Below are 26,726 nucleotides of genomic sequence, written 5' to 3' on the forward strand. Positions count from 1 at the left end.
AGGGAGTCTCAGATGATTAGCACAAGGCAGGTGTTAATGCCATTCTCAGCTTCATCTGGAAATTTCTAACTAGAGTTCATTAACTTGTCAGCCCTAGTTCCTTTTTAGCCCCATACTGATATAATAAAATAGTGCTGATCGATAGAAACCTTAAACAGGCTTCATCTGTCTTCTTTTGTTACTATTTTTTCTCTTTCTTCATCTTTTATTACAACTTTCTTTTTTCCTGCCACTTTAAAACTGTTGTGATTCTCATTAGCTGTCTCTTCTGTTTTATTGGAAATCCAGGTCCATCTAGCTTCTCTCAGCCACACCTACGATTGCCCTGAAGAGGGGGAAGCTAACCTTATGTAGGCTCGCTGAGCAGATCTGGACTCTGCTGTGAGATTGTTAATCCAGCAAATGAATTTTTCTTAAGTATAACATGGCTTAATATTTTTGTGGAGGAAGATCTGAACATTTTGCAGGCCTGCTTCAACTTATGAAATAAATGATCATAGTGTTTTTGCCCAAGCTTTGTACAGAAGCCAAATAATTCTCTGAGTTGATAGGGGAAACCTTTGTGGTTACCATCTGCTGATGGAATGTGAGAGTGAGAATTGTTATAAAAGTTCCTTGTTTTTCTCTTCATTCTTAATATTGCTCACTTAGTTATATTAGGAATTTGGGGGCTCATTCAACCTCTATCTACAAAAGAAACACTCACACCTTGCCTCTTTCAGGTGAGGTGAACTCCATGTTCTATTTCCCCATCATTCCCTACTCAGCTTCTGTCTCCTCCAGCACTTATTACATCATAGGAGTAATCGACTCTTTGACATGACTTTCTCCAACTGGGCACATTTGGATTTGTTCTGAGGAAACGCTATGGTTAATTTCATATACTGATTTTACTAACAATATGGGGATCAGTCCAACTAACATGAATTATCACAGGAGTCCACAGCTGTCTCTGAGAACAACCCAGAAACCAAACAGGAAACTAAATGTCATCCCAGAGAGAAGGCTCACTCAGGGAACTGCAGACTTCAACAGTGTCCCTATTCTTGGAGAAGCTCTCCAACAGCTCTGGTAACACAAACCTCCTCTGTGTACCATAGCTAAAGGACTGACCACAGAAATGAAAGTGCAATTACAGAAAAATTATCCCCAGCCATGACCACATTTCATGATCACTTTACTGCCATCACGACTCATGATTTCAATTTTCAGGACTGAGAATCTCTGCTGAAGCCCAATTTAAATCCATAATATGCGAGTCTGTGCTTTACCGTCATGTGTCAGCGTGGAGTCAGTCAATTTGGGTTTAATTCCCTTAGACTGACCACAGTTATGTGCTGGGAGGGAACCAACAAGGTCGCATATGTAAACGATACTGTGCTAATCAAGTGTGATATTTTCTCTTTAACTTCTAATCAGCCACAAGACTAGATTCAAGTCTACTGTCAGTTTGAACTTGAAAGTGATGATTTTTACACCAGAGTTCTTAATATCTAAGTTTTAGTTTAAAGGAACAAGTGCCTATGCCTTTGAAAGTCAGAGCCGTGCTGAAGTGTTTTCCAATTCTCATGAAACAAAATCCTCTAAACGCCTTTGTAAATTAAAAAAAAAATGTAATTTTCTCTTTTGAATAATGTCAAGATTGAGTGTACTTCTGGAGAAATACTGATATAAATTCAAATCAATACATCCTCACTTGTCACCAATTCTCTGTGTGCTTTGGACTAGTTGCTTAAGTTTTCTGAGCCTTCCTGACCCATGGATTGAACCTGGGTCTCCTGCATTGCAGGTGGATTCTTTACCATCTGAGTCACCAGAGAAGCCCTTTCTGAGACTCAGTTTTGCTCGATGAAAGCTTATAGTGCCATATAGATGGGAGATTCAGTTGCCTTTGTGTTTTTTTTTTTTCCTAATTTTATTTTATTTTTAAACTTTACATAATTGTATTAGTTTTGCCAAATATCAAAATGAATCCGCCACAGGTATACATGTGTTCCCCATCCCAAACCCTCCTCCCTCCTCCCTCCCCATACCATCCCCCTGGGCCATCCCAGTGCACCAGCCCCAAGCATCCAGCATCGTGCATCGAACCTGGACTGGCTACTCGTTTCCCACACGATATTTTACATGTTTCATTGCCATTCTCCCAAATCTTCCCACCCTCTCCCTCTCCCACAGAGTCCATAAGACTGTTCTATACATCAGTGTCTCTTTTGCTGTCTCGTACACCGGGTTATTGTTACCATCTTTCTAAATTCCATATATATGCGTTAGTATACTGTATTTATGTTTTTCCTTCTGGCTTACTTCACTCTGTATAATAGGCTCCAGTTTCATCCACCTCATTAGAACTGATTCAAATGTATTCTTTTTAATGGCTGAGTAATACTCCATTGTGTATATGTACCACTGCTTTCTTATCCATTCATCTGCTGATGGACATCTAGGTTGCTTCCATGTCTTGGCTATTATAAACAGTGCTGCGATGAACATTGGGGTACACGTGTCTCTTTCCCTTCTGGTTTCCTCAGTGTGTATGCCCAGCAGTGGGGTTGCTGGATCATAAGGCAGTTCTATTTCCAGTTTTTTAAGGAATCTCCACATTGTTCTCCATAGTGGCTGTACTAGTTTGCATTCCCACCAACAGTGTAAGAGGGTTCCCTTTTCTCCACACCCTCTCCAGCATTTATTATTTGTAGACTTTTGGATCGCAGCCATTCTGACTGGTGTGAAATGGTACCTCATTGTGGTTTTGATTTGCATTTCTCTGATAATGAGTGATGTTGAGCATCTTTTCATGTGTTTGTTAGCCATCTGTATGTCTTCTTTGGAGAAATGTCTATTTAGTTCTTTGGCCCATTTTTTGATTGGGTCATTTATTTTTCTGGAGTTGAGCTGTAGGAGTTGCTTGTATATTTTTGAGATTAGTTGTTTGTCGGTTGCTTCATTTGCTATTATTTTCTCCCATTCTGAAGGCTGTCTTTTCACCTTGCTAATAGTTTCCTTTGATGTGCAGAAGCTTTTAAGGTTAATTAGAAACTAAAGACCTATATATAGAAAACTATAAAACACTGGTGAAAGAAATCAAAGAGGACACTAATAGATGGAGAAATATACCATGTTCATGGATTGGAAGAATCAATATAGTGAAAATGAGTATACTACCCAAAGCAATTTATAGATTCAACGCAATCCCTATCAAGCTACCAACAGTATTCTTCACAGAGCTAGAACAAATAATTTCACAATTTGTATGGAAATACAAAAAACCTCGAATAGCCAAAGCAATCTTGAGAAAGAAGAATGGAACTGGAGGAATCAACCTACCTGACTTCAGGCTCTACTACAAAGCCACAGTTATCAAGACAGTATGGTACTGGCACAAAGACAGAAATATTGATCAATGGAATAAAATAGAAAGCCCAGAGATAAATCCACGCACATATGGACACCTTATCTTTGACAAAGGAGGCAAGAATATACAATGGATTAAAAACAATCTCTTTAACAAGTGGTGCTGGGAAATCTGGTCAACCACTTGTAAAAGAATGAAACTGGACCACTTTCTAACACCATACACAAAAATAAACTCAAAATGGATTAAAGATCTAAACGTAAGACCAGAAACTATAAAACTCCTAGAGGAGAACATAGGCAAAACACTCTCCGACATACATCACAGCAGGATCCTCTATGACCCACCTCCCAGAATATTGGAAATAAAATCAGTTGCCTTTGTTTTTATCTTTAAAACAAAGCATTTAGTCTAACAGATACGAAACATTGCTGCACATATGGACACACAGCCCAAGAGCCATTGTTGTTGTTTAGTCGCTCAGTCGTGTCCAATTATTTGTGACCCATGGACTGTAGCCCACCAGGCTCCTCTGTCCAAGGGATTTCCCAGGCAAGAACGCTGGAGTGGGTTGCCATTTCCTTCTCCAGGGGATCTTCCTGACTCAGGAATCAAACCCACATCTCTGTTATAGTTGATGTAATAAGAAGGTACGAATCTTGGCAATCCAATAATCTGAAATTTCTTTTAAGATATTACAACATTAGTCTTTTTTTCCAAATTTGGCCCTTTTTATACTTCAAGAAGACTGAATAGAGTCCAACATTATGGCATTACTGTGATTGCTCATCTTTAAAAAAAAAAAAAAGTGAATTAGACTTTGCAAGATGAAAAGTCTAAGAATTAATATAGACATGCATGATTAAAGCCTGTAAAATAATTAAAGTCATGTCACTGTTGCCTCAGAGGTACTGTAGCAGGTTCTAGGAGTCATCTTACCGGTACAGCCAAAACCCTGCAAATTACTAGGGGCAATCTGACTGCCTGGGTGACAACTTCTCCCTCCCTTTCTTCCTCAATTCACTCGATGGAATGATCAAGGAAGGCTTTTGGGAGGAGGTAGCATCCTTGGAATTTAAGTAGGAAGGACATTTCAGGAAAGATGGATGCTGTGGAGTAATATACGAAAGCAGGAAGGCATTACACCTGTTAGGTGAACACGATGCAATAGCATTTGATCTAAAGTTAGTGATTTCATTAGAGAAAGAAAATTAGAAAAGTTGTCTGAGCTCTGATTTTAGAGGGCCTTGAATGCCAGGCTAAGAGAGTAGCCTGTAACCAGACTGTAACCAAAGAAGAGTCTTGACTTCATCCGTTCATTTCTTCTTATGGCACATATCCACTTAGAGGTTTTTGGAATTGTCCAGATGAGAAATGTCACCAGTCCCAAGGATCTAGCACATATAGGAGAAAGCATTGACTCGACCACAAGTTTCATGCAGGTTTTGCTGTAAGATGTTGTCAGGGCACAGGTTTGATCTCTGGTGAAGGAACTAAGATCTTGCATGCCATGCAACACAGCAAAGGAAACAAAAAAGTAATATTGGGGACCCAACTGAAGAGCACGGCCTCAAGCAACATTCTTTCTTTGGTTATTTCAGTGATTGCATTGGGACTTAGAGTATATATCTTCAGCTTACCACAGTTTACCTTCAAATGATGCTGTGGCACTTCACACAGCCCATAACAACCTTGAAAACAATGTATTGATACTTCCACACCCATTTTTCTTTATCATGTGTTATAAATAAACCCTACAATACATGGTTATTTTTCTTTAACCAAAATAAAGCTTAGTTTGTTTTTCAAGACCTTTTTCAATTACTTCTTCATTACCTTGTATAAAAAATAGAGTAAAAGATGGATACTATTATAATATTGATCTCTTGTGCTTTTTGTTTGTATTGATCCATATTTCCATCTGATATCTTTTTCCTTCCACCTGAAAGACTGTTTCACTTTTCTTTAATGGCATTCTTCTGTTGATGTTGAATTCTTTCACCTTTTCTCTATAAAAAGACGTCTTTATTTCACTTTTAATTTTGGGAGATATTTCCGCCAGGTTTGGAATTCCAGGTTGATATTTTTTCCTTGAGTACTTGAAAGATTTGCTCCGTGGTCTTCTTAGTGTTGGTTCTGACAAGACATGCACTGCCATCCTTATCTTTCTCCTCTCTATGTGTGATATGTCCTTCCCCCACACCCCATGCGCAGCTCCTCTTAAGATTTTATTTTTGTTACTACTTTGAAGCATTTTGATTATGATAAAAATTCTGAGGCGTGAATCATGAGAGCTCTGAAACAGATAAGATGTGAGCACTGGGAAAAGAGGTAAAAATAAATGTGAACCTACAGTTTAACTGAAACTGGTAGTTGCTTCTTTGAGTTCAGAACTAACTATTTTTACAGGTAAAGGAGAAATATCACTATAGAATGTACCCTCAAGGACCCTAAAAGAAAAGTAATAGCCAACACTTGAAGAACACTATATATATATATTTGTGTGGGTTTGTACACACACATAACAACCCTATGAGGTAGATATTATTACAATATCCATTTTATACTTGAAACTGTTGCTCAGAATAGTTGAATAGTTTTAGCACATCGCTAGTAAGTGGCAGAGCTGGGATTTGAACACAGACCTTCAAACTAGCAGTTATGCCTTTAACCACTGTTCTAAACTGTCTCTTACAGTAAATGGCAGGCAGATATAGCAGACAAGGTATTGACAGATTCAAAGGGCAACTTTGTTATAAATATTCCACATTAAAGGGTGGGGAGGGGGGAGATGCTACTTCCTGGACCTAGAAGATGCTCCTTTCAGAGCAGTGATCTTTTGTCTGATCTTCCAGCCTCTGGCTTAGATGTTGAAGTTCCTTCGAATATAGAATGCCCATAGTTTTAGAGAATACTCATTGTTGCTTCCCAGTGTGTCCAACACCAGACAGAAACTTCTGCAGGTCAAAGGGAAGGAGTTCACAAGCATGTTTAAATTCATGCATCAGCCCATTTTTATGGCATGAGAGAGAAAGGAAATAACACCAAAATGCTGGTTGTAATCTCTCTGGCCTATCTGTTGTACTGATAATGACAGTCATCATTTAGTGAGAACCTTCTAGAAGCTAAGTGCTTTATTTCTATTACCTCTAATCCTTAGAGTAAGGACCCATACTGCTATTATTCCAAACCTTATGTTTCTTTGAACTTTGACCTAGTCTGTGCAAATTACTTAACCTCCCTGTACCTCTGTTTTCTCATCTACATCATGCGGTTAACAATCAGTTCCGTTCAGTTCAGTTGCTCAGTTGTGTCCAACTCTTTGCAACCCCATGGACTGCAGCACGCCAGGCCTCCCTGTCCATCACCAGCTCCCAGAGTTCACTCAGACTCATGTCCATTGAGTCAGTGATGCCATCCAACCATCTCATCCTTTGTCGTCCCCTTCTCCTCCTGCCTTCAATCTTTCCCAGCATCAGGGTCTTTTCCAATGAGTCAGTTCTTCGCATCAGGTGGCCAGAGTATTGGAGTTTCAGCTTTAGCATCAGTCCTTCCAATGAATATTCAGGACTGATTTCCTTTAGGATGGACTGGTTGGGTCTCTTAGCTGTCCAAGGGACTCTCAAGAGTCTTCTCCAACACCACAGTTCAAAGGCATTAATCCTTCAGCAATCAGCTTTCTTTATAGTCCAACCCTCACATCCATACATGACTACTGGAAAAACCATAGCTTTGACTAGACAGACCTTTGTTGGCGAAGTAGTGTCTCTGCTTTTTAATATGCTGTCTAGATTGGTCATAACTTTTCTTCCAAAGGAGCAAGTGTCTTTTAATTTCATGGCTGCAGTCACCATCTGCAGTGATTTTGCAGCCCCAAAATATAAAGTCTCTCACTGTTTTCACTGTTTCCCCATCTATTTGCCACGAGGTGATGGCATATCTATAAAGTGCTTAGGATAATGCCCGATAGCTGCCAAACATTCAGTAAGTATAAGATGTTAGTGTTATCCTGTTGTTTCTTCTACATGGGAGCCCGCGCTTTGTCCCTCCAAACCTTAAATGAAGCAAAAGTGAAAGTTGCTCAGTTGTGTCCGACTCTTTGCGACCCCATGGACTATACAGTCCATGGAATTCCCCAGGCCAGAATACTGGAGTGGGTAGCCTTTCCCTTCTCCAGGGGATCTTCCCAACCCAGGGATCAAACCCAGGTCTCCTGCATTGCAGGTGAATTCTTTACCAGCTGAGCCACAAGGAAGCCCAAGAATACTGGAATGGGTAGCCTAGCCCTTCTCCAGTGGATCTTCCTGACCCAGGAATCAAACTGGGGTCTTCTGCATTGCAGGTGGATTCTTTACCCACTGAGCTATCAGGGAAGCCTCCAAACCTTAACTGTCCTGTAAAATCAAGTTAGCATCCAACCTGCCGCTGAGATTCCTTTACTCAGGCTCAGTCTCTGTTTCTGCTAACAGTCCACACAGCCAAGCATCTCAGTTGATTGTGTTCCTCCACATAGGCTCATTTTGCCTCCTCAACTAGATTAACTCCTTACTCACTGAATTCATATGGCACTTGAGCACTAACCAGATGCCAAGGACTGTTCTGGTTTACCACAGTCGGAACAGTAAGTAAAGGTGAAAAAGCAAATCTCTGCTTCATGGATCTTACATACTAGTATGGGGAGGGAGAGGGTACAGATAAAAACAACATAAATAAGTAAAATATGTGGATTCTTAGATGGTAACAGTGAGGTGGTTATACATAAAGCAGAGAAGAGAGAGGAAGTGTGGGAGGATACCATGCAATCTTCACTTGGAGGCAGAGAAGGTGTGGCTGAGGAAGACTACAAGCCATGGAGATTCAGAGGCAGAGCTCTCCTGGACGAGGTGCAGTGGGTGCAAGGGCCCACGGAGGGATTGTCTGTGGTCACAGAACATCATGGAGTCAGTGCAGCAGACTGGAGTCAGTGCAGCAGACTGGAGTCCGCACAGGGTAGAGCTGTAGGATACAAGGCTGGAGCGTGAAGGAGATGGGACAGGCTGGGTAGGGCCTCACAGGCCACTGTAATGGACTTGCCCTTCACTTTGATGTGATGTGAGAGCGACTGATGTCCTGAGTGAAGGGATCCCTCAGTCAGGAGCCACGTCTTATAAATGATAAACCAATATTGGAGCAGAGTTTGAAGCTGACAAAGCATCCCCGCAGCCTTCACAGGAACCCTGTGTGGGCAGGATTACCCCACCCATGTCACTCCTTTGTGAGAAACAAATTCTGAATGTATATTGAAGATGAAGCTCACATATCAGATAAAGGATAAATGTAATACGTGTAAGTTTAAGTAGAAGAGATCCTGAACACAATCCTTTCAGTAGTTAAATATTTAGCATGAAAAGATAGCACACACAGAAGTCCAGAAGTGGGGATAATAGTCCATTCTCAAAGTAAAGTGGTCTGGGTTCAAATCCTGGCCCCTCCACTCACTGAAAGTAACTTTTCTGGGCTCCAGTTTCCTGATCTGCAGCATGGGCATGTCTGGGTACCTTCAGAGGCTGTGTGAGCATCAAAAAAATGCTTTGTAAGACCCAGTGTCTAACCTGTAATAAGTGCTCAAAAAATGTTCTCTCTCCTCTTCCAGAACTCACTGATTTTCAAAGATATTTTTCTATCGGTAAAATGCGTGAAGAATTCAATGTAGAGAAGTATTTGAAAACAAACAAAATCTCTCCCTTCCTGTGGGGCACATTTTGCAGAATATCTGGGCTGCTAACACACTTCTCTTGGTCCCGTAATAGATTTCCTGGGCTCCATTATCAAATAGCTGCTGTATCTGTCAATGCTGACTTTGAAAAAAGAGCCTGGTCCTTCAGTCTTTTAAGGAAGAATGAGTATTACATGGTAACTGAATATTTATAACACGTCCTCCTCTTTTTAAAGCGGTTGTTGTTTTACCATCTCAACATCAAACCACTGGGCCCAGAGAAACCTCAGATGTTGGAGAATATCAAATACTGTCTCTTTTTGCTTTTTGCTGGTAGATCTGACACACCTTTGAACCTTCAAAGGCCGCAGTAATCAATGATGTGAGGAGACGCGCAACATCGCGTGCATCATTGCGAAGACGAATTTATTAATGTAAACGGCGTAGAGTGGAATAGCGGTCAGGGCTGAATTAAAATGTGAGAATCAGTAACCCAACAAAAACCAGAGAACAAAGGAAGGAGAGAGACAGGGAACAGGCTGATGAAAGACACTTTGCTGATTCGGGACTTCACTGAAGAGCGCTAGATAAAAGGGAGATTGTTGCTTAAGTTGGCTAATATAACCCTGGCGTCTTAATTAAAATGTCTTTAACAAAAGAGGGAGAGGACTAGTACTGAAAGTTTGGGGGAGGCCTCAATGAAAGAAAATAAATTTACCTAGGGGAAGAGAAGAGGATGATTTAGGTTAAATTTTGAGAACTTTCTAAGCAAAATAATCTTGAATTTCAGCCATAAAGGATATTTAAAAATTGGTTGGACAACAGAGACAATTGTCATTGTGGCCAGGGCAGGAAGCAGCTTTCTAATTTTAGAGTTCGCTACCATAACATCAAGAAGTTAAGGACCGAAAACAAAGAAAATGGATAAAAACAGGAGGAACCAGCGTCTCAAAAATCAACTCAATGCAGAGAGTGAGTCCTAGATTTAGGTGTGTGCTTCTCCCGTTTCTTAAGGATGGCCTTCTGTGTCCTTCCTGCTTGCTGTATCTGAGAAGGAACGTGCTGTTCCTAAGAGGAGGGTTGATTTCACCCCTGCTGTCGGGAAGTTTGCTTCGGGGCCGTCTTTCTGAAACTATGAGGTGTTGTTTCAGGGGCTCCAAAGAGCTGCAGTACCATCGTCCTTTATGTCTCAATGCAGAAGAGAATTCAGTGAGAGTCAGAGTGATAGATGAGAAGTGATTTAATAGGATGCTTACGAGGCTTACGAGTGGGAGGGTAACAGATACTGTGCCCCAAGAACTTACTGGGCTGCAGTTCTAGAATCAAGAAAAAAGTGGAGAGGGGGAGAACTGCTTTGTCCTTCTTGAATAAAGGTCACGTTTCCACCATCAGCTCCGCCTCCAGGTTGGGCAGGAGAGTTTTCTTGTCCCTACATGGTCAAGCTGGGTCCACAGATTACTCCTTTCTATATGCAGAGAGCACGTCCTGGGATTATTAGCTCACTGGAGAGGGTGTGGGTCTCATGCCAGCATTGTTTTATGGTTTTGGAACATGTCCTGTGCTTCTGTTGCCTGCTTTTGTTGCTAAGCAAGCCTGCTTTCTTGAGTAATCATTAACTTACAGGGGTCTCTCATAGTTTTTCTACTTACAATCCCCTAGTGGGATTAACTATTTAATCACCTACTTTTTCCCTTTATTCTGTCCCTGTCATTTTTTCCGGATCACCATAAAATTTTGCCTGAGAAGCTGTTTTAAAAAAGCAAAGAAGCACTTAGTTTTATACCTGATAAAGCCATACAGCGTTCTCCTCTGTGTCCATCCTAGAACAACCCAGTGACATCCGTCATCATCCAGTCTCTCCTTGAGCTGGGCATCTGCGAGGTCAAGCCTCATTGCAGGGTGGCTGTGCCAGCCATAGCCAGTGCTGGCTTCTGCCAGCTAATGAGGCAATGCAGCTATCGGAGGGGGGTTGGCAGGGAGAGCAGATGTCCATTTCAATCTAATAGTTAAATGCATCAGGTGTTAAGTAAAAACTCAAGAGATTTCTCTGAGGTTGCCTTAAGGAGTGGAAAACCCAAAATCTCCTTTGGAAAAAGAAGAAAAAAGATGGGCTTGCCATCTGCTATTTGATGGCACTCATTACACAAACAGATAGTGATTAAATAACCTTTATTAAAGCTTAAAAATTGAAGCATGCATGTGTGTTCAAGTGTGACCTGGCAGAAGAAAGCCAGAGTTAATAGAAGCAATCCAGGAACCACTGTGGACCCTGAACTGGAGAATGACACGCAGAGTGTACAACAGTCATCTGTTATGGGGTGTGTGTGTGTGTGTGTGTGTGTGTGTGTGTGTTCTCCCATAGGTAGACAAGACTAGAGGTGAGTGAAGGAAGAATAGCCAGGTTAGAGGGACACAGGACAGAAAAGGCATAAAGTCACGAGAGAGGGTGGCACATTTGGGCAAAAGCAGCGTGGTTGGAGCTATAGGAGTTGCAGCCAAAGAGGTGTGTTGGAACCTTGTGGGGATGCCCAGCCTTGTCAGGATCACATCTGTTTCCAGTGGTGACTAGCGGTTGGCAACAAGACAGAGGTCCTTTAAAGTGTTCATAAATTTTGACCTCAGTTCAGTTCAGTTCAGTCACTCAGTCGTGTCCGACTCTTTGCGACCCCATGAATCGCAGCACGCCAGGCTTCCCTGTCCATCACCAACTCCCGGAGTTCACTCAAACTCATGTCCATCGAGTCAGTGATGCCATGCAGCCATCTCATCCTCTGTTGTCCCCTTCTCCTCCTGCCCCCAATCCCTCCCAGCATCAGAGTCTTTTCCAATGAGTCAACTCTTTGCATGAACTGGCCAAAGTACTGGAGTTTCAGCTTCAGCATCATTCCTTCCAAAGAACACCCAAGACTGATCTCCTTTAGGATGGACTGGTTGGATCTCCTTGCAGTCCAAGGGACTCTCAAGAGTCTTCTCCAACACCACAGTTCAAAACCATCAATTCTTCGGCACTCAACTTTCTTCACAGTCCAACTCTCACATCCATACATGACTACTGGAAAAACCATAGCCTTGACTAGACGGACCTTTGTTGGCAAAGTAATGTCTCTGCTTTTAACTATGCTATCTAGGTTGGTCATAACTCTCCTTCCAAGGAGTAAGTGTCTTTTAATTTCATGGCTGCAATCACCATCTGCAGTGATTTTGGAGCCAAAAAATGAAACTAAGCCATGCCCTGTGGGGCCACCCAAACAAGCAGGTTATGGTGGAGAGGTCTGACAGAATGTGGCCCACTGGAGAAGGGAATGGCAAACCACTTCAGTATTCTTGTCTTGAGAACCCCATGAACAGTATGAAAAGGCAAAATGATAGGATACTGAAAGAGGAACTCCTCAGGTCGGTAGGTGCCCAATATGCTACTGGAGATCAGTGGAGAAATAACTCCAGAAAGAATGAATGGATGGAGCCAAAGCAAAAACAATACCCAGCTGTGGATGTGACTGGTGATAGAAGCAAGGTCCAATGCTATAAAGAGCAATATTGCATAGGAACCCGGAATGTTAGGTCCATGAATCAAGGCAAATTGGAAGTGGTCAAACAGGAGATGGCAAGAGTGAACGTCAACATTCTAGGAATCAGCGAACTAAAATGGACTGGAATGGGTGAATTTAACTCAGATGACCATTATATCTACTACTGTGGGCAGGAATCCCTTAGAAGAAATTTTGACCTAGTACTCCCAATTTTGCTAGTACATTCAAAGGAATCCTTTTTAGAGAAAAACAAACAAGTAAGCAAAGGAAACTTTACATACAGTGATATTTTATTTGCATTTTAATAAGAGAGTTGGAAGAACCTAAATGTATGGGCACATCAGTCACCAGGGGAATGGTTAAATACGGGCTGATGCATTCACATGATGTACTGTGCAGCCATCAAATGCTGTTCATAGAATTTGCAACATGGGAGGGAAGAAAGCTTGTTATTTATCATTTGGTTCAAAAAACAAGATACAAAATTGTCCAGACCAATTTCAACTTGAACAAGAAGTATATTAAAATTAGGAAGGAAGTATTCATTTACTCACAAGCCTGTATCAGACAAACAGAAATACTGTTCTGCATAGTATATATTCAGAATAGTATTTCTGTTTGTCTAATACAGGCTTATGAGTAAATGAATTATTTTTTTCTGATTATAAATAGAAAAGCTTCATTGTAGAAACTTTGAAATATATACATATATATTAGAAATACTAGTTCTCAAATTCTTACCTCAGTGTCTGCTTCCAGGGAGCCCAGACTGAGTGTTGAGGTCCTGGTTGCTGTGAATCTACTATCCAGTGGGCTCCTGTATAAGAGGGAAGGGTGGGTCATGAAGAACCTGCAGGTGGGCTGCAGTAGAGCAGGTGAAAGGTGATGATCAAGGTTCAGGGAAGGTGGTGCCTGAGAAGGAAGAGATAGTGTCCAGGGAAAATCCCCCTGGTGGAATCTGTAGGAGTCGGCAACCACTCGGGGGTGCAGTATGATGGAAACAAGTAAACCATCCATAGGACTAAGCCTCTAGCCCTTCAACAGCTGAGAAGAGGGAGACGGGAAGCCTTGTGGGTTTGGGCAGGAGTGGGTGGAAGGCCAGGACTCAATTTGGCTTGAGACACGTTGAGTCTGAGGTACCCGCAGGATAGTCACATAGCATCAGCTGTGAAACTTCCACCCAAAAAGCACACGACAAACACCTGATGTGTATGCACTGAACTGAAAGCCCTGTTTTTCCACGTGTGGGTTTTCTACCAGGCACTTTCTCTGAAGGCCAGTCACACGTTTATGAGTTCATGCTGACCGGAATGCCTGGGATCTGGGCTACGTGCTCATGCATCTAGAGTACATACTCAGACGCATACAGCTGTTGAGGCTGGACTATGTATGTGTATTACAAAAACAAGCCCATCTGTAACATTCTGCAAGATGCCTCCAGGTGTTCAGAAGTAGCTCTTTACCATGAATATTTTGTCAATGCCAGAGCAGATAGAGGAAAATTGTATCCATTATAATCCCATTACCGTCACACGTGGTTGAATGGACCTCTGACTAAAGAATCTAAATATGTTTAAAACATTTTTCACCTCCAGTGAAACCAGCAAGTCCTGATTTGTGTTGTTTCTGCTTCTGCTAGATTCATGAAATATTTTGGAAGCAATTTCGTCTTGGAAGCATGATTTGGCAAATTTTCATCCCAAGCATTTTCTTTTGTTTATTATTATTATTTTAACTAGTGGTTCTATCATGGGGAAATTGGTGTTTTAGAGTAAGTGATAGAATATGTCTGTGGGGGGAGTTGTTTTACTTGTGTTTTATTTCAAAGTTCAACTTTTCAAAGAATAACTAGCAGAAAGGAAAGTTTTATTTTTAAAAATGTGTTCTGTAGGGGTGACCCCTCAGCTCTGACAGAGCAAGGTCTAGGGCAAGATCAGATCCCAGAAGTTTGCTTAAAACCACTCAGGGTCTTCTCCTGGCCCTCAGGATTCAGAGCAGTCCTGTGTGGGTGGAAGAGGTCTTGCCTCTCCGCTCGTTCCAGCCTTTTCTTAAGCAGCACTCTCCCTGCCCCCGCCCTTCTGGTCCCTGGCCACGTTCTGCCTCTGTGCCCTTTCATCTGCTGTCCCCCTGGCCTGGAACTCTCTCTCTTCCTTGTTTCCCTGAAGGTTCGAACCCCACTTGGCCTTCAGGTCTCAGCTCAACTCATTTCCTCTAGAAAGCGATAGTCTTATACTAGGTGGTCCTAAGGGTGAATGTTCTAAAAAGATTCCATAGATTCACTTAATGCACAAAACACTGAACCCCATAGGATGAAAGAATCCAACCAGAGTGTGGCCATTGTCTTGCTGTAGAGACTGTGTCTCTCTGGTGGAGGAGGTCAGTGTGGCATCATAGACATGGTATGCACAGACTTATCAGACACTACTGTGCAGCAAATACCCTGAACCAGGCACTATGCCGAGCCCACTCCCCAGATTAGCCCAATTCTTACAGTTGCTGCTAAGTCGCTTCAGTCGTGTCCGACTCTGTGTGACCCCAGAGATAGCAGCCCACCAGGCTCCCCCGTCCCTGGTATTCTCCAGGCAAGAACACTGGAGTGGGTTGCCATTTCCTTCTCCAATGCATGAAAGTGAAAAGTGAAAGTGAAGTTGCTCAGTCGTGTCCAACCCTTAGCATGGACTGTAGCCTACCAGGCTCCTCTGTCCATGGGATTTTCCAGGCAAGAGTACTAGAGTGGGGTGCCATTGCCTTCTCCAATTCTTACAATAGCCGTATATTAATTTAATAATTCGTTTATTTAATAAATACTTTAAAAGGACTTTTTGGACTCCTCCCATAATGCCCGGCCTTGTGCTGGGAACCAGGTGACACAGCAGCAAATGAAAAAGCTGTGTTGCCTGACCTCATGGAGCTGTTGGTCTGTGCAGAAGCAGATGGTGATGAACCCTGAATGGATGTGTAATCAATCAGAACGCTGAAAGGTGTGCTCTGGATATAGAAGGCAGGCCGCCAGGAACCCCTGCAGCAGAAGAGACTGAAGAAGGCTAGAAGGGGTGCTCGAGCTGAGAGTAGATGGCTGGATGAAAGGGAAGGGCCATCCAGGCAGAAGACAGGAGAGGTGATGAGGTTCAGCACCAGGGAAAAGCCCTGAAGTAGGCCTTTGCACCCGAGGATGCTGAGGCAGCTCTCGTGGCAGAAGCAGAGCCAGGAGGACACCGAGGGCACCTAAAGCTGCAGGCATCATTGGGAGCCGAACCTGCGGGCCCTCCCGGTCTCGGTAATGTTGGTGCCTTCATCCTTTCACAAAGGGAAGCAAACAGTCGCATCAATGAGATGAAGGAGAACGTTCTAAAAGATCTGTTGGCTGCTGGACAGAGAACTGGAGTCACCACTCTAATTGCAAATTCCTCTGGTAAAACCTTCTTTTTCTCTATTGATTGTTTTGACCAAAGCCTTTTCTTTTCTACCCTAAGAATACTTAACAAAAATGACTGTCACATGCATTCCCCTCCCCAACAGGGGTTGAACTTATTTTTTATTATTTTTCTCTGTCCTTTTTAAAAATTATTATTTTATTTTTAATTAATTTATTTAATTGGAGGCTAAATACTTTATGCTATTGTAGTGGTTTTTGCCATACATTGACATGAATCAGCCATGGGTGTACATGCGTTCCCCATCCTGAACCCCCCTCACACCGCCCTCCCCATCCCATCCCTCAGGGTCACCCCAGCACACCAGCCCTGAGCACTCTGTCTCATGCATAGAACCTGGACTGGCAATCTATTTCACATATGGTAATGTACATGTCACATGCATTTTTCTTGGAGCTTCCCTGGTGTCTCAGCTGGTAAAGAATCTGCCTGCAATGCAGGAGACCCCAGATCGACTCCTGGGTTGGGAAGATCCCCTGGAGAAGGGAACAGCTACTCACTCCAGTATTCTGGCCTGGAGAATTCCATAGACAGAGGAGCATGTTTATTGGAAACTTATTACTTCCTTGGTGCTAATCATTCAGTTGCTCTGCCATGGACCTTCACATTGTGAGGTTTCTTATTTGGGGATCAGTTCAGTTCAGTTCAGTTGCTCAGTCGTGTCCAACTCTTTGCGACCCCATGAATTGCAGCATGCCAGGCCTCCCTGTCCATCACCAACTCCTAGAGTTCACTCAAACTCACATCCATCGAGTTGGTGATGCCATCCAGCCATCTCCTGTCGTCCCCTTCTCCTCCTGCCCTCAATCCCTCCCAGCATCAGTCTTTTCCAATGAGTCAACTCTTCACATGAGGTGGCCAAAGTATTGGAGTTTCAGCTTTAGCATCAGTCCTTCCAATGAACACCCAGGACTGATCTCCTTTAGAATGGACTGGTTGGATCTCCTTGCAGTCCAAGGGACTCTCAAGAGTCTTCTCCAACACCACAGTTCAAAACCATCAATTCTTCGGCCCTCAGCCTTATTCACAGTCCAACTTTCACATCCATACATGACTACTGGAAAAACCATAGCCTTGACTAGACGGACCTTTGTTGGCAAAGTAATGTCTCTGCTTTTGAATATGCTATCTAGGTTGGTCATAACTTCACTTCCAAGGAGTAAGCATCTTTTAATTTCATGGCTGCAATCAGCATCTGCAGTGATTTGGGAGCCCAGAAAAATAAAGTCTGACACTGTGTCCACTGTTTCCCTATCTATTTCCTGTGAAGTGATGGGACCAGATGCCATGATCTTAGTTTTCTGAATGTTAAGCTTTAAGCCAACTTTTTCACTCTCCTCTTTCACTTTCATCAAGAGGCTCTTTAGTTCCTCTTCACTTTCTGCCATAAGGGTGGTGTCATCTGCATATCTGAGGTTATTGATATTTCTCCCAGCAATCTTGATTCCAGCTTGTGCTTCTTCCAGCCCAGCGTCTCTCATGGTGTACTCTGCATATAAGTCCCTGAAAGTGACACTATTGGAGAAATTGTTTCTGATATCACTGGTGGTCACTTCTAGAAAAGCAGGTCTGCATCCATTTCTCCCAGCTGTACACCAGCAGGCCTTGACAAGCAGGTATGGTGGCATAATTTCCAATAGCAGGTTGGCTTCACTCCACCCTAGGAACCCACCAGCCATCACCTCCCCATCCCACCCCAGCTTTAAAATTAGCTCCATAACACACACTTCCAAACTAATGGACAATTTCTACGTCACCACATTTTATTGTCAGCATAACTGTCCTGTAAACCTGCAACAGATGACTCAGCTCAGCTGATATTTGGCCTCCAGAATATCAGGGAAAGAGCTGGAAACAACACAAACTTAGTGTGTTAGCCCTCCAGCCTCCTAAATTTCCTGCTGAAAGTTTGGTATTTGTGGTCTGTCCTTCCTTTAAGTAGGCAAGCTTCAGCGCCAGGAGGTAATAAAGCAAACTTTAAATTTCACCCCAGGTACAGAAAGCTGGCTGAATCCTGCGTTTGATTGCATATGCAATGCGAACCCTCCTTTCAGCACAATGAGATCAGCCACCAGAATGGAATAAATTGGAGATTGATTTCTGCTGCCCCATTCATTTGCAGAAATTTGCAGACAATTAAACTGTCCCCCTGCAGACAGGTAGAGCGTGTTCCTTTTAGCCTGATGCTGATGAGATTTGCTGCCCATCCTCTGCAAAGGCTAGGGTTGTGATTCTCCAGTTCTGATTGAGTAAAGAACTCTCTCCAGGCACAGCCTGGACCGGGCAGGCCCTGGGGTCAGAGAGGCCTGGGTTCCCATCTCTCACTCAAGCCCTCAGAGACTTTAGAGTCTCTTGTGTCTTTGAATGTCAGGAAAATAGGCATGGTGGTTCTGCCTGCAAGCTGTTGAAGAGATTGAATGAGGTAATGTCACAGTGTGCCAAGGACAGTGCTGTGCATGGCAGCTATTCACTCAGTGGTGGTGTTTCCTTTGGCAGACTCACGGGTCTGCCAAGATGCCAAGCATATCTTAGGATTAGAAAGATAAGAAAGAAACAGGCTATGGCCTTCAGACTTGTGTCCAGAACCCAAGCATCAAACTCTTCAAAACAATCGTTCTCAGGACCCTTCAACTGTTATAGCCATGCGTTCTGGGAAACAAACTCACTCAGAAGGACAATGCAGATAGTGGAGTGCAATTTATTACACTGGCGGGCCCAAGGCAGAGTCTCCTCTTAGCCAAGGACCCCGACCAGCATTTGTGAAAATCTTTGATACCCCATGTATACGTATCTGAACCCACCACCCCAATTTCCTTGAGACTTACATAAAACAAAGGAAGGGTAAATACAATCACAATAACCCCATTATTCAAGTGTTACCAAGTGTTAGGTGTTCAAACAGTTAATAATCAATAAGCCTGCGGTTACACTCTGAGAGATACAGAAAGAATTTATGACCTGTCCAGAGGCAGGGGTGATTAGAGTATGTTTTCTCTTAGGCGATGAGTAGCCTGGGTGTGATCTTCAAGATTCCCCTGTCCAGAGGGGGTCCTATCCTTCTATTGTAGTTTCCATAGGCACTAAGCAGAGTCCAGAGTCCATCGGAGAGGTGGCCGAGCATGATCAGCATGAACAGGCCTAAGACGGGGTCCAGGCCCTACGAATTCCTTCTTCACAACCAGACACGGAATTCAGACCCAAAGCATGAAACCAGTCAAGGCTTCTCGCTGCCCCGGAAGCACATCCTACCTTCTCTTCAGGATCAACAGAACTGTCCACCCTCGGGTGGTGCTGACACACACACGAGTCTGCTGGTGCTACCCCTCCTCCACCCCTGCTTCAGCCAGAGCACTGCTTCCAGCTTCTGCAATGCTTTGCCCTGTTAAAATAGCTTCTCCTAGCACATAATTTTGCCCCAAATTTACCAAGTAGGAGAGAGAACAAAGCCAGTGGCTTGTGGCTTCTTTACAAAGTTGTTGCTATTTTCCCCTCTCATTTATAACCTAAATGCTGAGACAGGAACTGGGAGGGTAGAGGGAGGGGGTGGGGACATACGTCTTTTCTGGCCACTGTCTGTGCCTCGGGATGCTGGCCCATGAAGGCCCTCTGACACATAGCAAGACAGGTCCAAGCTGCTGTCTGGCCTGGGTTTAGTGTGAAGAAAGCAGGGCCATGTCTCTCAAACAACACCACTTTCTTGGAATGGCTCATGGAAGACTTTTCAGCCTTCAGCTGGGTGTGTGGGAGGGAGCAATGACAGCCAAAACACGGAGCGCAGTGCCCGCGGTTCAGTGCCAGTCTGTCCCTTCACGTCTGGAGCACCAGCCCAGTTAGTCTCTGCTCTGGACAGCTTGGCTTGACGGGGTCCTGGGTGGGTTCCCTGGGGACAAGCCTTGTGACTCAGATCTGCGTGGAGAAGCTTCACTGCGGAGGCGTGTCTGCATCCACACAGAGATGAGGGCAGCGGCAGGGCAGTGGGAGGAGCGGAACCGAGGAGTGAGGACGCAGTTACAGGGAGGCTCAGCCAGCCTGGGGCCGGCGGGAGTCGAGATGCTTGTGGGTGTGCTCGCACCGGAGGCCAGGGAATGGGTTCTACATATGACTTACCAAAACGGCGTCCCTTCCTGCCGCACGATCTTCACATCAGTTAGAAATGGAATTGTAAAGTTTAAAAATAAAATAAAATTAAAAAAAAAAAAGAAATGGAAATGGAGTCCGTGAAAACACACCGTGATTCCCTTGTATGAAATGTCCTGAGAAGCAAACGTATACAGACAGAAAGTAGATTCACTGGTTGCCAGCAGCTGGGACGCAGAACAGGGGAGTGAGTGAGCATACGGGAGAAGGCTGATGGAAGTGTTCTAAAATTAGTTTGTGATGATTGCACAACTTTGTAAACTTCCTGATAATTATTGCATTGCACCCTTATGATGGGTGACTGTAAACGTATGTAAATTGTACTCGGATAATATTAATATATTAAACATATTGTGGGGAGGAAGGAGGCAGAGGGGTTCCAGCCAGGTAGAGTTGAACCTGACTCTCCTTTCCCCAAATTAAAGCTCAGATTTGCATTTTAGGGGGAATTTCATTATGCTGTGAAGACGTTCGAAAAAGAAAGAAATTCAACAAACAAACATTTCTTTACTTTATCCCTTAAAACCTGTTTCTCACATAGAAGCCAGCATGAAATATGTGTGTGTCTATTTTAATTGTAAGTGGGCTCATGTCATTCTCCAGCTTAAATCCTTCCCACATAAACAAATAAAAACACCTTCGCATGACTCATGTTTCGTGCAGAGTTAAAACCTCAGTCCGCTCAATTGTCTGCATAGCTGGCCATCCAGGATCCGGATTCCCTTTACCAGCTCCTTGGCCTGTCTCCTCTGCTCCCCCAGGCCATGGGCTGCCTCCCTGCAGCTCACAAGTGCCAGCATCTGTTCCTGCTACTGGCAGTCCCTGTGCCCACATAGCATCTTCCTTCCTTCATCCTGCAAGGCCACCTTCCCAGTGGCCCCTTCCCCACTAGACCGTCAGCTCCATGCCTCTGTACACTCAGCCCTTTCTGCCTGTCTGTCCTCCTGGACTGTGCTCACTGTCTGTCTCCTCCCTCCAGAATGAGAGGGCACGAGGGCAAAGAACTTCTCTCTCTCCTGCACTGCACTATCCCAGATGCCGAGAATTACTCCTACAAGGGAAGCAAGGGATCCATAGAGAGTTTTTGAGGAAATGAATGAATATAAATCTACTCTTCCTCCCCTTGTTAATTCTTCAACCTTCTTCCCTTGGCCTCCACCTTCCCCTCTGTTCCCTGGCCCCTCCCCTGTCCATCACAGTTGTGGGGACCTCCCCTTTATTTCCAAGGTGCTCTTTGGGACTGTGTGATGTGATGCTCCCAGGTAGCATGAAACTTGCTTTTAATGCACTGCCAGTTTCTCCCGAGATGGAGAAGTAGGGAGGGAAGCAAATGAGACTGTAAACCCTACCTAATGCCCTACGACAGAGAGACACAGGCCTGGATCAGCCCATGGGAGACAAAGGATGTTTATGTCAGGGTGACAATCCCCTGTAATAGAAGGTAACATGAGGGAGCCTCCCCGAGGACACAGCTCTGCCCCTTTGACTTACACAAGATTGGACGAGGCTGCTGTAGGCCTCCAGCCATTCCAGGCTCAAAGACCGGACGGATCGTTGGTCACTGACTGCAGGGTTATAGGGAGGGTCCCATGGGAGGCACATGGCTAGTCTCTCACTTTCCTTTGTATGCCCCGTGTGTGTGTGTGTGTGTGTGTGTGTGTGTATGACACTGTCTGATGGATTCTGAATGTGTGTGAACATGTGCATGAGTGTTTGTGTTTGGGGAAAGCGAACTTTGATGTCAGTGTGCGTGTGCCTGGTGGTCTGGAAATCTGGAAGTGGCTGCATGTCTGCAAGTGTCTCTTTAAGGTCTGGCACAAGGCCACACGCAGCTGACTTACTCACACCTAAAAGGTGCTGAGCGCCTCTCTCCACCTCCTCACCTCCACAGTCCAGCATGAATAAGACCATCCTTCACATTGTGTTGTTCTTTAGAGAGTGCAGACCACCTCCGAGTGCCGTTTCTCATTTCATCCTGATAACCAAGAACACAGGCGCATTATACTCGTTTACAGATGAGAAACCCCCCTTAACCCCCCTGAGGCTGATTTCGCTCCTGACGCGCTCACTTCCCTCCTCCCTCGGGCATGCGCCTCCCCCTGGGGTCACCTCCGTCCTGTGTCTTCATGCGCCCAGCGCTGTGGCTGCCTTCCTCTCAGTCCAGCACACTTCCTGGTCTTCCCTTGTACTGGCCAACTTCTTCCCATTTCTTTCCTTTCCATCCATACCAAAATCCTTGCTTCCTCTGACACTGGACCCAGTTTAACACTGTTAAAAGTTGCTCCTCCTAAAGTCATCAGTTACCTGCTCATCCTCAAACCCAGCAGCCCTCTTACAGTATTCAGCCTGTTGGAGGGGAGGTCTGCATTGTGTAACACGGCCTTGCACTCCCTCTTTTTCCAACTAGCCTTTCTGTGGCCTTTGCTGGCCTTTTAGAGACCCGCTGGATGATCGAGTGCCTCCCTTTTCCCTCTCCACATGATCTGGAGAGTGTCAGCTTCTCCTTCACATCTAACCACTCTCGTTCGTGAGCGACTGTGGCATTTCTCGTCCTCATTCATCCTTCCCTCCTGAATGCAACTGTTGATGTTTATACAGCCTCTAGGAATCTATGTTGGGTACCCTCAAAGTCAACAAGTCACCAGTACCCAGCATCTGTGCCCAGAGCTGCCTTTTCCCCCTTTATCCTCTATCTTGTGTTGGCTGACATAAAAAACGAGGCACAGCCCAAAAGTGGAGAGGTATGCTTTGTATGGTGGATATTCTTAGGACTTCAAGCCCAGGAGACAGCATCTCATGTAAAGGCTGAGAAAACTGTTCGGAGGGAAGCCAGGATATAGAGGAGTTTTTGCAACAGCACCAGATAGCTAGAACAAAAGGTTGCTGTTAATAAAAGAAAACTAGACATCTCGAGTTGAGGAATTTAGTGCTTTTCTATGTATGAGAACATGCATAGAAGTGGGCTTACTGAAATCATCCCTTTGAAATGCGCCTCAGCCACTGGGGGCCCGTGTCCTGCGTTTTCTCACCCTGAGTTTTACTCATGCTGTGCATCCAAGTGACTGCGATATGCTGGCTAGATCCTTTGTTTCCTGATATAGCAGGCAGTGTTTTGCTCTTCACTTGGCAATGGCAGCACCAGAAGACAGGGAGTTACAACAGCCTCTTCTTTACCCTAGTGTTCTCTTCTTTCCCACGCCTCTGTCTCTTCTTCCATAAGCATCTCTTGAATTAGTCACATACTTTTAAACTTCACTGCTTCTATCTTGTCTTTCCTTGAGGTTATGGTCACATCGTGGTGCATTCAAAGGCTTCATACAATGGATTGACAAATACAAACACACACAAGTCTAGATATGCCCGTGGTATCTTGCTGCTGCTGCTGCTGCTAAGTTGCTTCAGTCGTGTCCGACTCTGTGTGACCCCATAGACAGCAGCCCACCAGGCTCCCCGTCCCTGGGATTCTCCAGGCAAGAGCACTGGAGTGGGTTGCCATTTCCTTCTCCAATGCATGAAAGTGAAAAGTCAAAGTGAAGTCACTCAGTCTTGTCCAACTCTTAGCAACCTCATAGACTGCAGCCTACCAGGCTCCTCCGTCCATGGGATTTTCCAGGCAAGAGTACTGGAGTGGGGTGCCATTGCCTTCTCCGATGGTATCTGGATTGTCAGTCAAATCAGATGCTATGGCTCCTCCATGGTCCCAGTCACAGAGAATCACTTGGCTTCAGAGCACACAGACAAAATCTCATTAGCACAGACCTGACCAAGGGTGAACATTTGTTGACAAACACATAGTTAATAGATATATGCATAAATCACAAACAATGACAGATAGATAAATGCATAAATCAGAAAGACAGAGGTGAAACCACAGTCGTGGACCAGTTTTGTTTTGTTGTTGCAGTCCCTGCCATTGTAAGGCAAATAAGTTAAGAGTTGGAAGAAAAAGGATGCTCTGCGTACCACGGTGGGCTCAGAAAGTCCAGCGCACATGGACGCTTCTCTATAATCAGTGGGTCACTCCCCCATCCCTCCCTTCCAGAAGCTGTTTCCTAACCTGAGACTCAGAGCCTCCTGCTTCTCTTCAAAGGCACTTTAGGCCCAGGGGTCCACACCATTATTACTACCAAGCTTCAAGGATGTGAGAGTTGAGGAAATGGACTGGCAGCTGTGGGCTTCAGTAGCTGGTGGGCTGGGAGGACACCAGAGGTAGGAATGGGGACTTAGGAACTGGACCACTCTGGTCACCCAGCGGGACAAAAGTACCACCCATTCACAGGCTCACAAACACAAATGAGTTCTTTATGGTAAACAAGGGAAGGTTTGTTGCTGACAGTGAGTATGCTTTTCATTACTTTAGATACATTTTCACATATTGTCATAATGGAAACTTACTTTTGCTCTATTATAGAGCAGAATCACTAATCCCCTACATTTGCATGAGACTTTAAATCTTTTCCAACTGCTTTCCTAGGCTTTCTTTCATATGAACCTCAAGATTTTTTATTGTAAATAAGAGTCACATATTGCACATATTTTGCATTATTTTACATGTTTCCTGTTCTTTGCCTATTCCCTAATAAGCCAACAGAATCTTTATAGGTGTTATATATCAATGTTTTATGAATATAATCCGGTTTGTTGTTCCTTGTCTTCTCAGTGTCCCGTTCTCTTTCTTCTCTGCTGTTTTCTGCATGATTGGATTGGATTATTTAGTTAGTTAGTTGGTGTGTCAGTTAGGTTTTTGTTGTTTTAACCCTTCTGAGTCTTTTTGCTGTCTTTTATGTACGCATGTTCCAGTTTTCTGTCTTTGCTTGTATATTGAGTCTTTGATCATCTTAGAAATCAAGCAGTCTTTTATTTGGACTTATTCACTGAGGTTTTGAATATCATTCTTCTATGTTCAGTATAGCTTATATAAATTAGAGGGCAACCAATTCGGTATTCTATATTTTCCTACACATGTTACTTACATATTCTATCTGCTGGCTAGGTGAATTGGAGCAATTTATATAACCTCTTGGAACTTGACATTCCTCATTGGTTAGGGAGGACTAAGAGTTACTTGAGAAGTTTATTACAAATATCAGCAAAGTCACATGTAAAGTGCTAGCACACGTTCCAACACATATTTAACAGACTGTTGTTATGAGAGTGGTTTGTGGTTGTGATTGTGGAAGCAATCAAATGACGATCACAGTGGTTAGCACATGTCTTCACAACTGCCTAACGGTGACCACCTAGGAGTGTCTCCTGCCGATGGACCCAAATTTAACCCTGTCCTGAAAGTGAGCATTCAGGCGGTTTGCCATTTTTGCTCTTTATAAACGTCTCACTAAACATCTTCCTGCTTTCAGTTTGTTATTTTTCCTCTTTTGAATTTAGCATTTGGATGTATTCCTAGGAGTGAAATCAGAGAGTAGATAGAGTGTATAGAGTATAACGTGAGGGGATATGTACATTTGTAAGGTTCTTGATAAATAAATACTGCCTGATTACTTTCTGTAAGAATAACATCAGTTTATACTCCAAACAAAATCAAGAGAAAGACTTTATAGAAGCTTTCATAGCTTTTGCTGGTCTTGTTTCCTATTTGACTTTTCTTATATAGAGTTTCCTTTAAAACGATTACACATGTGTGTGTGTATACTTATGTGTATATATATCACTGTCATATGATATATACATGTAGATGCACACACATTTTATGGAGCATGGGTCAGTGATGATATTTAAATATCATTTGCCACACGATTTTCATAGAAACTACTATACGAAGTTTGAGGTGCTTACTTTTGGTACTAACTCAGATGCTTACTTTTAGTTATAGCCCTATAACACCCATCTAGCCTTTTCTTATCTCTCTTTCAATAAGAGGAAGCTTTACACCCACCTAAGTTTCCAGCTCAAATTTTATAACATCATTGGTCTCAATGTTTATTTTTATGTTTTCCTATTTTTTATGAGAAGCCACACGAGTAGTGTATTTAAAATAATGACACAGGTTCCTTTTTTGCAGCCGTTTATTTAATTTAAAAGGTGAGTTACAGATAGGCCAGAAATCCTCACAGTATTGTTCCAGTGATTGAAATTCGGGACATACTGTGTGGGGCGTGAGTTCCAGAAGTAGACCCACTAATAAAAACAAATGGCCTTTGAAAGAACATTGACTAAGATTCTCCATAATGCCAGACATAGTTTGGATGTTGAGATCGTTCTTCCTTCCTTTTCAATTGTGAATGCGAGGACCACACAGTTCGCCGTGAGAAGAGTCACTTTCGTATCCAGCAAAAGTTCGGTGGGTTAGTGACCAAGCAAGTAATCTCCTCACTTGGCAGGTTAAGAAAGGGAATACACAGCACTGCTGCTGCTGCTGCTAAGTCGCTTCAGTCGTGTCCAACTCTGTGCGACCCCATAGACGGCAGCCCACCAGGCTTCCCGTCCCTGGGATTCTCCAGGCAAGAACACTGGAGTGGGTTGCCATTTCCTTCTCCAATGCATGAAAGTGAAAAGTGAAAGTGAAGTCGCTAAGTCGTGTCCGACTCTTCGTGACCCCATGGACTGCAGCCTACCAG

General features: G+C 43.7%; 1 protein-coding gene across 2 annotated transcripts in view; it reads left to right on the plus strand.

The window, feature by feature from the left end:
* CDH13 (cadherin 13) overlaps positions 1 to 26,726 on the plus strand; it is a 1,010,942-nt gene that overhangs the window by 431,259 nt on the left and 552,957 nt on the right. The gene's annotated exons all lie outside the window — the stretch shown is intronic.

The sequence above is a fragment of the Bos grunniens genome, chromosome 18 (assembly GCF_055505025.1).
Source record: "Bos grunniens cultivar Pamir isolate PY7600 chromosome 18, Bosgru_T2T1.0, whole genome shotgun sequence".
In the NCBI taxonomy this organism is placed as follows: domain Eukaryota; kingdom Metazoa; phylum Chordata; class Mammalia; order Artiodactyla; family Bovidae; genus Bos; species Bos grunniens.